Genomic DNA, 12,940 nt, shown 5'->3' with positions numbered 1-12,940 from the left:
GCTGCACTCCATTAAATACTTTCAGAAACGACTTCCTTACAATTAAATCTACACTCGATGTTAACAAATTTCTTCAGAAACGCCTCCTTGCCAAGGCCAGTCTACTTTTTATATCCTCTCTACTTTGACCATCATCAGTCATTTTGCTCCCCAAATAGCAAAACTCCTTTACTACTTTAAGTGTCTCATTTGCTAGTCTAATTCCCTTAGCATCACCCAAATTAATTGTACTACATTATATTATCCTAATTTTGCTTTTGTTGATGTTCATCTTATATACTCCTCCCAAGACACTGTCCATTCCATTCAACTGCTCTTCCAAGTCCTTTGCTGTCTCTGACAGAACCACAATGTCATCGGCGAACCTCAAAGTTTTTATCTCTTCTCCATGGATTTTAATTCCTACTCCGAACTTTTCTTTTGTTTCCATTATAGCTTGCTCAATATACAGATTGAATAACATTGGGGATAGGCTACATCCCTGTCTCACTCCCTTCCCAACCACTGCTTCCGTTTCATGTCCCTCGACTCTTATAACTGCCATCTGGTTTCTGTACAAATTGTAAATAGCCTTTCGCTCACTGTATTTTACCCCTGCCACCTTCAGAATTTGAAAGAGTATTCCAATCAACAGTGCCAAAAGCTTTCTCTAAGTCTACAAATGCTAGAAACGTAGGTTTGCCTTTCCTTAATCTTTCTCCTAAGATAAGTCGTAAGGTCAGTACTGCCTCACGTGTTCCAGTATTTCTACGGAATCCTAACTGATCTTCCCTGAGGTCAGCTTCTACCAGCTTTTCCATTCGTCTGTAAACAATTCGCGTTAGTATTTTGCAGCCATTACTTAATAATCTGATAATTCGGTAATTTTCACATCTGTCAACACCTGCTTTCTTTGGGATTGGAATAATTGTATTCTTCTTGAAGTCTGAGGGTATTTCCCCTGTCTCATACATCTTGCTCACCAGATGGTACAGTTTTGTCAGGACTGGCTCTCCCAGGGCCCTCAGTAGTTCTAATAGGATGTTGTCTACTCCGGGGGCTTTTTCTCGACTCAGTGCTCTGTCAAACTTTTCACGCAGTATCATATCTCCCACTTCATCTTCATCTACATCCTCTTCCATTTCCATAATATTGTCCTCAAGTATATCGCCCTTGTATAGACCTTCTAGATACTCCTTCCACTTTTCTGCTTTCCCTTCTTTGCTTAGAACTGGGTTTCCATCTGAGCTCTTGATATTCATGCAAGTGGTTCTCCTTTTTCCAAAGGTCTCTTTAATTTTCCTAGACGCAGTATCTATTTTACCCCTAGTGAAATAAGCCTCTATATTCTTACATTTGCCCTCTAGCCATGCCTGCTTAGCCATTTTGCACTTCCTGTCGATCTCATTTTTGAGACGTTTGTATTCCTTTTTGCCTGCTTCATTTACTGCATTTTTATATTTTCTCCTTTCATCAATTAAATTCAATATTTCTTCTGCTCCCAAGGGTTTCTACTAGCATTCGTCTTTTTACCTATTTGATCCTCTGCTGCCTTCACTATTTCATCCCTCAAAGTTACCCATTCTTCTTCTACTGTGTTTCTTTCTCCCATTCCTGTCAGTTGTGCCCTTATGCTCTCCCTGAAACTCTGTACAACCTCTGTTTCTTTCAGTTTATCTTGTTCCCATCTCCTTAAATTCCCACCTTTTTGCAGTTTCTTAATTTTAATCTACAGTTCATAACTAATATATTGTGGTCAGAGTCCACATCCGCCCCTGGAAATGTCTTTAATTTAAAACCTGGTTCCTAAATCTCTGTCTTATCATTATATAATCTATCTGATACCTTTTAGTATCTCCAGGGTTCTTCCATGTATAAAACCTTCTTTTATGATTATTGAACCAAGTGTTTGCTATGATTAAGTTATGCTCTGCACAAAATTCTACCAGACGGCTTACTCTTTCATTTCTTAGCCCCAATCCATATTCACGTACTATGTTTCGTTCTCTCCCTTTTCCTACGCTTGAATTCCAGTCCCCCATGACTATTAAATTTTCGTCGTCCTTCACTATGTGAATAATTTCTTTTATCTCATCATACATTTCATCAATTTCTTCGTCATCTGCAGAGCTAGTTGGCATATAAACTTGTACTACTGTAGTAGGCGTGGGCTTCGTGTCTAGCATGGCTACAATAATGCGTTCACTATGTAGTAGCTTAACCGTACTCCTTTTTTTTAAATCATTATTAAACCTACTCCTGCATTACCCCTATTTGATTTTGTATTTATAACCCTGTATTCACCTGACCAAAAGTCTTGTCCTCCTGCCACCGAATTTCACTAATTCCCACTATATCTTACTTTAACCTATCCATTTCCCTTTTTAAATTTTCTAACCTACCTGCCGGCTCAAGGGATCTGACATTCCACGCTCCGATCCGTAGAACGCCAGTTTTCTTTCTCCTGATAACAACGTCCTCCTGAGTAGTCCCCGCCCGGAGATCCGAATGGGGGACTATTTTACCTCCGGAATATTTTACCCAAGAGGACACCATCATACAGTATAGCTGCATGCCCTCGGGAAAAATTACGGCTGTAGTTTCCCCTTGCTTTCAGCCGTTTGCAGTACCAGATCAGCAAGGCTATTTTGGTTAGTGTTACAAGGCCAAATCAGTCAATCATCCAGACTGTTGCCCCTGCAACTATTGAATAGGCTGCTGCCCATCTTCAGGAACCACACGTTTGTCTGGCCTCTCAACACATGCCCTTCCGATGTGGTTGCACCTACGCTACGGCTATCTGTATCGTTGAGGCACGCCAAGGTCCGAGGTTCATGGGGGGTTCAATTAATTTACGTAATTAGTGAACAGTGAAATAATCTCAGCCCGAAATTATATGCATGTAGAAACAATTGTGGATCAAAGTCTGTTGTTTTCATTATAACATGCACGTCCTTGTCCCTATTTACATTTCCCCACCTCTCCTTAAACTATGTGGTCAGGTGTGAATATTTTGAGTGTGGTAGCAGACGAACCAGAGCTGTACTTTGTCTCAGAATCTTCTACCAACTTTAACACAGTCAGTGGAAGGCAAAGAGCAGGAACAGGAGGGTTCGAGCAGAGTACGAAAGCCTAAAAAAATGTTTTCTTAGGAGAGTTTGGTCATGGGCCTCACCTATCACCTCGTGTTGCTCGGGAGAAAGAGCCGCGCAACGGTTGCGGGGAGTTTTTTGGAAGACAGGTAAGCGACCAGACGTTCCTTCAGAACGCTGCGTCGAAATCACGACAAAGATATTTAAATGTTTAAATATGTTTAATGTTAACAATTTATTTATCAGAGGCTTTTTCGCGATTGATTAATTAAGAACCATTTATTGATTTTTGTTCAATTTATCCGATATAAGAATAATCTTATCCGTTCGAGACTTCCGTTACGACCCGCCACGTGTTGTATAGTTTCAAACTACAACCAACGAGAAAGCTAATAAAGGGAGTTGTAACCAGTTTTTGCGGTTGCTGAACGTTTATGCTAGCGTGTATCGATGTTTAACAACTTATTGAAAATTTAGTAACGAGTGCAGCTTTTCTAAGAAGGATCGTTTCGCATTCAAGCACTTCGCGCTGGAGATACCAGCCACGAGTCCTGCTCGATGCCATCCACTGTACACAGAAAATCTGCATAGAGAAATAATTAGGATATTTGCATTTCAGTGATAACTTAGTCCATGCGTATGTATCAGCATAGTAGTGTATTGACCACATGCTCTCCAAGATTTTCCTTTCCCCTACATGACGATGAAAATCAAAGGCAACACGGCTTGCAATTCAAAGGAGAAATAACCTATATGCATAGTTGAATACGTGAAAATTCAAAGCAGATAAGTGAAATGTGTATTCAAAAGATTGTTAAGAAGTTACTTCGTTAATTTTTGTGCAATGTTGGTTAAAATAAAATTAACTTTGTTTTTCGAAGTAATAGCCGTTCTCGGCTTGCTCATTTAAACCATACCTAAGAAAAGAGAATCATATTAATCACACTGCCCTTTACTAAAATTATTGGCACAAGGCTACATTCGCGCAGGACGTAGTTTTCTCTGACGACCCACAAAATTACAATTGCGTTATCCATTGCGACCTCAAATTCAATCGATAAGATTCTACTTTGAACTTTGATGGGTCTAAACATCAATTCTAAAGCGTGCAGAATGGTCTGGGAAGGTTACGCTGCCGAGAGAGAAAAAGTGTACATGAGATCCTTCCCCACAGCAAGCTTATATAAAAATTAATAAAACTAATCCCTGCTGATAAAATTATGAAAACTCCCTTCTCAGCCTGCCACAGACAGGGAGAATTAACGACATTTACGATCTAAATATCAATCGTTGGGAGCTTGCAACTTGATGTAGAAAAAGGGGTATGAAATAAATTTTGATTTTTAAGACTTAGATGAATCGTTTTAATTTCGAAGTTAATGAAAGAAACTCGGAATTTGGAAATCAACTACAAAAGGACCCCAGTCACAAAAACATCCTGCAATTTCATAGATAACGATGGAACAGGCTGTAATTTACAACTGCAAAAGCCAATTAAACTGGTAATACGACGTTCCACTGAATGTAAACATAGTTCAGGTAGTTTGACGTATGTCTAATCTACAGTTTCCGCCAACAGAGTGCCTTGTACCTATAATGAACAAAGAGCCTTTGTATGATTGGTCAGCTCTCTAAATCTAATCGCGAGTGCCACAACTTACATGAGTTATCACATATCAGATTTGAGGCCATGTAACATTCACGTTAACTCTCAAGGCTACGTTGTATCCGATTTTAGCATGACTACCATGATTGCGAATTGAGAGTTCTGCCGAAAACAATCGCAGACGTTACGAACAGTTCAAATGTTTCAACATCAGCGATTAGAATCTTACTGCACCCGTCGTTCATGAAGTTGCAAACAAAATAAGAATTTTTAATGTAAAGTAGGTTGCGCGGTTTAGTTTGGTTCTAACAACGACAATCACCGCAGACTCGCAAGTGCGTCCTCACTGCCGTCCATCACACTCCGCGAAGCTAGCAGCATTTAAATAGTACAACTTTTTCTTTCATAGTGTTCACTTCAAAATGCAGTTGAAAACGTGTCCAAACAAAAGTTCGGACGTAACGTTGGGAGTCATGTAATCTTCTTCGGCACACTAGAAGTGTTAGTAATAGCTGAGCGCTGCGTCACAGGGTGGGGGCTTGTTGCCACTGAACTGTTGATGCGTTCCTCCCCCTGCCCCCCCCCCCTCCCCCACAAACGCGAAGAAGGACGGCACGGTAGTAGACTCTACCGTTGAGCCCAACCGTTCAATTCAAGGTCTTTTAGCATCTTGGTGGGTACAGTGGCGCAGCGGCTTCACTTTGCACCAGCACTGTACAGGCGCGTCTCTGATCACACGAAAAATTTATTACATACTTCTATTTTTTCGAGCTGATACCTAAAACTATCGTAACTGCAGGCAGCAAATAGTAAAACCTTGGAAGGTGCCATTAATCGGTAGGAAAACGTGTTCTCAGGAACCACGGGAGTGTAACCGAACTGAATATTATCCATTGCATCAAGCAAAATATTTTACCTGAATGGAATCACTTCTGTCATAATACTACAGGAAAGAAAAGTAACTAAGCTACTCAAACTTACTCTACTCCTCGCCACATTCCTACAAGCAACTCTTGTTGTTTGAACGGAGGTCCTCTCCCAAAATAACGGTACCATCTGGGGCGTCTAAATGAACATCATGTACCGGTCGTCTACAGGTAGCGTCTTGGACTAGTAACAAAAACGCCCTCGGTCCCAGGTTCGAAATCCGCCACTGCTTAAATGTTGATTAATAATGAGCACTGGTTACCGAAGAGTTCCGGCATAAGAAGTTAGCCTCATTCTGCCAACGACCTTGTCAAAGAGGGTGGAGGAGCGGTCAGAGGTTCAGGGCGCTCTCTGGTCCTAGGGGTGGCAAACCGCCCCTAAAGGTGTAAGAATCAGCAATTATCAACGGCATGAGGATACAGAAGGCAATGGAAACCACTGCATTAAAGACACATAACTTGTATACACAGGACATGTGCCCTGTGACTGAAAAAGTGTCCTGATGATTTCTTCATTGACAAAAAAATCCGGAATAGCCCCATTTGGATCACCGGGAGGGGAGTGCCATGGGGAAAGTGACGATGAAGAAAAGATTAAATAACCAAAGAAAGGATAACGTTCTACGAGTCGGGGCTGGAATGTCAGAAGTTTGAACTTGACAGAAAAGCTAGAAACTCTGAAAAGGGAAATGCTAACGCTCAGTTTAGATATAGTAGGGGTAAATGTAACTAAATGGAAAGAAGATAAGGCTTTCTGATCAGGTGAGTATAGGGTAATATTAAGAACAACAGAAAATGGCATAAGGGGAGCAGGATTCTTTATGAATAGAAAGGTAGGGCTGAGTGTGTATTACTGTGAACAGTTAGTGACAGGGTTGTTCTTATCAGCATCGACAGCAAACCAATACCAACAACGATAGTTCAGGTATACATGCCGTCGTCGCAAGCTGAAGATGAAAATATAGAGAAAGTATATGAGGATATTGAAAGGGTAATATGGTTTGTAACAGGAGATGAAAATATAATAGTCATGGGGAACTGGAGAGCAGTTGTAGGGGAAGAAGGAGAAGAAATTATCACAGGAGAATATGCGCTTAGGACAAAGAATGACAGAGGAGAAAGACTTATTGAGTTATGTGATAAATGTCAGATTCTAATAGCGAATACTTCAAGAATCACAAGAGGAGTAGGTATACTTGGAAATTGCTGGGTGATACGGGAGGATTTCAGATTACATCATGGTCAGACAGCGGTTCCGAAATCAGATATTGTATTGTAAGGCGTACCCAGGACCAGATATAGACTCAGCCACAATATAGTAGTGATGAAGAGTATGCTGAAGTTTAAGAGACTAGGCGGGAAGAATTAACAGGCAAAGAAGTGGGATACGGAAGTACTAAGGGTTGGTGAGATACGCTTGAAGTTCTCTTAGGCTGTAGATACAACAATAAGGAATAGCTCAGTAGGCAGTACTGTTGAAGAGGAATGGACTCACTGAAAAAGGCAATCACAGAAGTTGGAAAGAAAAGCATAGGTACAAACGACGCAACTGCGAGGAAACAATGGGGAACAGAAGAAATACTTCAGTTGATCGTCAAAAGAAGGAAGTACAAAAATGTTCGGGGTAACTCATGAATGCAGAAATGCATGTCACTGAGGAATAAAATAAATGTAAAGAGCAGGGTTACTAAGACGAAATGGGTGCATGAAAAATGTGAAGAAATGGAAAAAGAAATGATTGTCGGAAGGGTGACTCAGCATATAAAAATAACCTTCGGTGAATTGAAAGCAGTGGTGGTAACATTAAGAGTGCACTGTTAAATGCAGAGCAGAGAACGGATAGGTGAAAAGAGTACATCGAAGGCCTGTGTGAGCGGGAAAACATGTCTGATGTGATAGAAGAAGAAACAGGAATCAGCTTAGAAGAGACAGGGGAACCAGTATTAGAATCAGAATGTAAGAGAGCTTTGGAGGACTTGAGATCAAATAAGCCAGAAGGGATCGATAACGTTCCATCACTTTTAATCCTTTGAGGAAGTTGCAACAAAACGACTATTCTCGTTGGTCATCAGAACGTGTGTCTGGCGACCTACCATCCGACTTACGGAGAAAATCATCTACACAGTTCCGAAAGCTGGAAGAGCTGGAAAGTGCGAGTATTATCGCACAATCAGCTTAACAACTTATGCATCCAAGTTGCTGACAAGAATAATATACAGAAGAATGGATAAGAAAATTGAGGATGTGTTAGGTGACGATCAGTTTGGCGTTAAGAAAAGTAAAGGCACCAAGAGAGGCAATTCTGACGTCGCTGTTGATAATGGAAGGAAGACTAAAGATAAATGAAGACACGTTCATAGGAATAGTCGACCTGGAAAAAGAGTTTCATAATGTAAAATGGTGCAAGATGTTCGAAATTCTGAGAGAAATAGGACACGGTTAATATACATTGTGTACAAGGGTAAGAGGGAGTAATAAAAGTGGACAACCAAGAATGAAGTACTTGGATTAAACAGGGTGAAAGACAGGGATTTAGTCCTTCATCCAATACTATTCAATCTGAATATCGAAGAAGCAATTATGGAAATCAAAGATAGGTTCAAGAGTGGAATTAAAATTCAATGTGAAAGGATATTAATGATACGATTTGTTAATGACATTGCTATCCTGAGTGAAGGTGCAGAAGAATTAGATGGCCGTCAGCTGTGGCAGAGCGGTTGTAGGCACTTCAGTCTGGAACCGCGCGACCGCTACGGTCGCAGGTTCGAATCCTGCCTCGGGAATGGATGCGTGTGATGTTCTTAGGTTAGTTAGGTTTAAGTAGTTTTAAGTTCTAGGGGACTGATGACCTCACATATTATGTCCCGTAGTGCTCAGAGCCACTTGAAGAATTACATGATCTGCTGAAAGGAATGAACAGTCTAATGAGTAGAGAATATCGACAGAGTAAATCGAAGAAATACGAAAGTATTGAGTAGTAGCAGAAATGAGGTAACATCAGTATTGATGGTTACGAAGTAGATGGAGTTAAAGAATTCTGCTACGTATGCAGTAAAATGACCAATGACGGACGGAGCCAGGAGGACATTAAAAGCAGCCTAGCACTGGCAGAAAGGGTATTCCTGGATAAGAGAAATCTGCTGGTATCAAACATAGGCCTTGATTTGAGAGAGAAATTTCTGAAAATGCACGTCTGGAGCACATGCTTGTATGGTAGTGGGAAAACGGGAACGGAAGAGAATCGAAGCATTTGAGATGTGATGTCACAGACAAATGCTGAAAATTAGGTGGATTGGTAAGGTAAGGAATGTGGAGGTTCTCCGCTAAATCGGCGATGAGTGGAATAGGTGGAAAACACTGACAAGAAGAAGGCACAGTATGATAGGACATGTGTTAAGACATCGGGGAATGACTTCCACGGTACCAGAGGGAGTGTGGAGGGCATAAACTGTAGAGGAAGACAGAGATTGGAATACACCCAGCAAATAATTGAGGGCGTAGCGTGCAAGCGCTACTCTAGATGAAGAGGTCGGCAATGACGAGGAATTAGTGGTGGGCCGCATCAAACCGGTCAGAGGACTGAAAAAAAAAACTGAGTCTGCCCTTCCCACTTAATTAATATTCGTCGTTCCATATACACAAATCGAAGACTGTTTTTTCTCGAGCACGTGAATCGATAAACTGGTCTCTATTAAATTGTCATATTACCCATATCTAATCAACAACATCGTCAGAAATAGTTGTCTCTCATCCGTCGATTGGCCTTGCGCCCACACATGTACATCACAGTGATACGTAGTGTGTCCGGAATGCGGCACCCTTCTGGACGCCAGGTTCACCTCCCACAGCGCCGTGGTACAGGGCGCTTCCCGCAACAGTACAGGGGTATAGCGTGGTTGCACCACCGACGAATGGTGATCGACGAACAAATCAGACAACAAATGAGACAAGTTGAACGCTAACTGTCACTACTACAAGTTTTCGTAGGAGGTATAGTAGTTCTATAACGGCAGGATGAAACTATTCTTTCTTTTTGTTTACTCTTTTATATTTTGTAGAATTAGTATGTCGCTAGTAGTATTCATTATTGTAAACATAACTGGTTAAGAAAATATATCTTGTGTGACTTGTTCTAGCTTTCCAGATAATAGTGAGTCCCAATATGACTGGTACACACCGCTTCACGGTTCACTATCAGTTCATTTAGATTTATTTCGTAGACAAAAGTGATAAGTACAGACTCTTGGGAGATGTTTGAAAGGTTCTCAAGTAAGGAAGCGCATTGTGGAACAACCTGTGTTTACTGACGAACTGGGATAAAAATCTTTCCCCAAGAAATGGCTGACAGTCTTCAAAGGTTCCCCGTACCCATTGGCCGAATTCTCGGCACAAACCCATACGCCCGGTCGCAAGTGAGCCTCAGCCCTTTAGCAACTGGGCAACTGAGCTGAGACAACTATCTGTTCAACACGGATGCCAACGAGAATAATGTCTTTTAAATTTTCCGAAACACAAGGAAGTTAGTACCATCTCAACAGTATTTCTTTGTCTACAGTCCTCTTTATTGCACCTCCCTCCCAATCCTCCCCCCTCTTCGACCAAATGACACTGTGAGTGTTAGTCAACTCCCCGTCCGCTACCAACCTAATAAATTGTTGATACGAATTTGTACGTGAAGCCGGGCAAATTTTTACAGTGTTCCCCTTAGTTTCAAACCTCGAGCAACACTCAAGTTCGTCACGTTGGCTACTAGCTTCCCGTCGCCGCGCCAACAGAGTTTGGATTGCAAACATGTAACTTAATCTCTAGAATGAAATTTTCACACTACAACGGAGTGTGCTCTGATTTAAAACTTCCTGGCAGATTAAAACTGTGTGCCGGACCGTGACTCGAACTCGGGACCTTTGCCTTTCGCGAGAAAGTTCTCTACCGACTGAGCTACCCAAGCACGTTTTAATCTGCCAATAAGTTTCATATCAGCGCACACTCCGCTGTCGGGTGAAAATTTCATTCTGGAAACATCCCCCAGGCTGTGGCTAAGCCATGTCTCCGCAATATCCTTTCGTCCAGGAGTGTTAGGTCTGCAAGGTTTGCAGAAGAGCCTCTGTGAAGTTTGGAAGGCAGCAGACGAGGTACTGGCTGAAGTAAAGCTGTGAGGACGGGGCATGAGTCGTGCTTGGGTAGCTCAGTTCAGCCGGCACGGTAGCTCAGCGTGTTCGGTCAGAGGGCTAGCTGCCCTCTGTAATAAAAGAACTGAGTTAATCGATCATCAACGAACTTAAACGGATGTCTGCCCCGAGCAGACGTAACGAACAAAAGCGAACATAATGAGACTAAAAAAAAAAAAAAGTTGGTAGAGCACTTACCCGCGAAAGGCAAAGGTCCAGAGTTCGAGTCTAGGTTCCGCATACAGTTTTAATCTGCCAGGAAGTTTCATGTAACTTAATATTCTTGTCATTCGCTTCCTGACTTTGATCCTGTGCTGAATGTAGCGTTTGAAGATGTTACCTTTGTTGATGACGTGAAGGGTCAGTACCACATTTCAGTGTACGTATTCTGGACAGCTCACATTTAACTGGTTCTTTCGGTATTTTGTATGTAGAGTGCTGTACCTCTCGTAGTTTGAAAATGCGAACTTGCCACATGAGGAACACTGGTTTCCTTCCAGTTTTGCTAGCGATTTGAAGAAAAGTCCATAGTAATTAGTTTCGGGTATTCATGACAGGATTCTAGCGGTTTTAAGAGGAACACTTCAGTAATATAGTGCGTCGCACATGAAACTGGTACGTCTCAAGATCCGGTTAATGACCTCTAGTCGAATTGCTTGTGTAGCGATAACACTGTCTCGAATATTGTCTAAACTGCGTTTTAGCGGAAAGTTGAGAGTAGCTGTATGTTGTTGCGTCAGTTTTCGTGAGAAGCTCGTATTTTTGTATTATAACGAAAATGGATCAGTTTGCGTTAAGACATGACTTTATATTTTGGAATGTTACATAAAGACAGCTTCATCCAGGAATGTAAAGAAATGTTTGACGCGAAGTATACTGGTAGGAAACTCCCCACGCCCAGCACTATTCAAGATTTTTACAAGAAATCGAGGGCTGTAGGATCCGTTCGGAATCCTCAGATACGTCTTCGCTCGTCGTCTCACTTCAACGCGGGACTGTTATCACTGAAGACAGTCCTACTCCAGTCAATCAGATTTCGGGTCGAATGTGCGCGGCACCACTGCAGATGGGCTTGTTGGTGCACGGAGGTCAATGGTAGACGGCGCAAGGCTGGTCATGAGCTCTGCCTGTGAATGGTCCCTGTGGCCACTGAAGCACCAGCTGAACTTCGGATTCATGATAATAATGGATCTAGGGTTCTGAGTGCCTGTCTGATGACTACTCGGTTCTCACGTTACGTTGCCTTGCTAGTTCTACCACTTAATTCTTGATGCTGCACTCGGATGTGATTCACCCACTCCTGCTGTCATCACTGAATAGTGGCATCGCTCCTGTTCACAAATCGAAGGATTCGCCGATTACTCCAGTCAGCAAGGCCAGTTATACACCCTCTCTCAAATGCTGGCATTTGCGTATATTGTTCCCATGTAAAGCATTGCTACTGTCCAGTTAAGTTCACAGTATGAGAGTCACACGACTTTATGCCCGGTAATTGAGGTGTCCCCTACTTATAATCATTGCCATGTGCGCTGTGGATTTGCGCTGCAGCCTTTAATGTGACAATGTGCCGTCTAGTGAATGCTAGGCACAGTCAAGGCGTAACGGTAGAGAAAGTGGACGCTTATGCCATCTGCGGGCCAGAATCGAAGGAAAAGTGGCAGTGCTTCCGCCTGGTGCCAGTTAAATTAAAGAACACTATGAGGGAGACAGTGTCTGGCTTGTGCTGCACTCTGACAGCGAAATAATAAAAGAATTAAACTAAATAATATTGTGACGTTTAGTAAAAATATAAATGTAATATTACTTTAATATGTGAAAATGACTGTAATTAAATATTGTATGCTATGTTTCGTTTAATTGTAAATAGAGAACTTGGCGTAATGTAAAATAATGTTTAGGTGTGGGGGGAATCCCCGAGAATGCGAACAGTGTACAGGTTGGGTCGTAATATTGGCAGTAGAAGTAAGTTGGCGTAGCTCTGAGTTAGAACAAGTGTTTATCATGTGTGTTTATGTATTGTGAAACGATTTCAGGCTGTGGTATTGTTTTAAATGAATAATGTCCTCTTGCTAGGCAATATCAAACATAGAGAATTATGTGCTCAACGTTCAGTCACTTCAAAGAGATTTTCAGTGCTACTAATAATCAAATATAGACGTAAAAATAAGT

The sequence above is a fragment of the Schistocerca gregaria genome, chromosome 7, assembly GCF_023897955.1.
Source record: "Schistocerca gregaria isolate iqSchGreg1 chromosome 7, iqSchGreg1.2, whole genome shotgun sequence".
Classification (NCBI taxonomy): Eukaryota; Metazoa; Arthropoda; class Insecta; order Orthoptera; family Acrididae; genus Schistocerca; species Schistocerca gregaria.
This window is presented reverse-complemented; position numbering follows the sequence as displayed.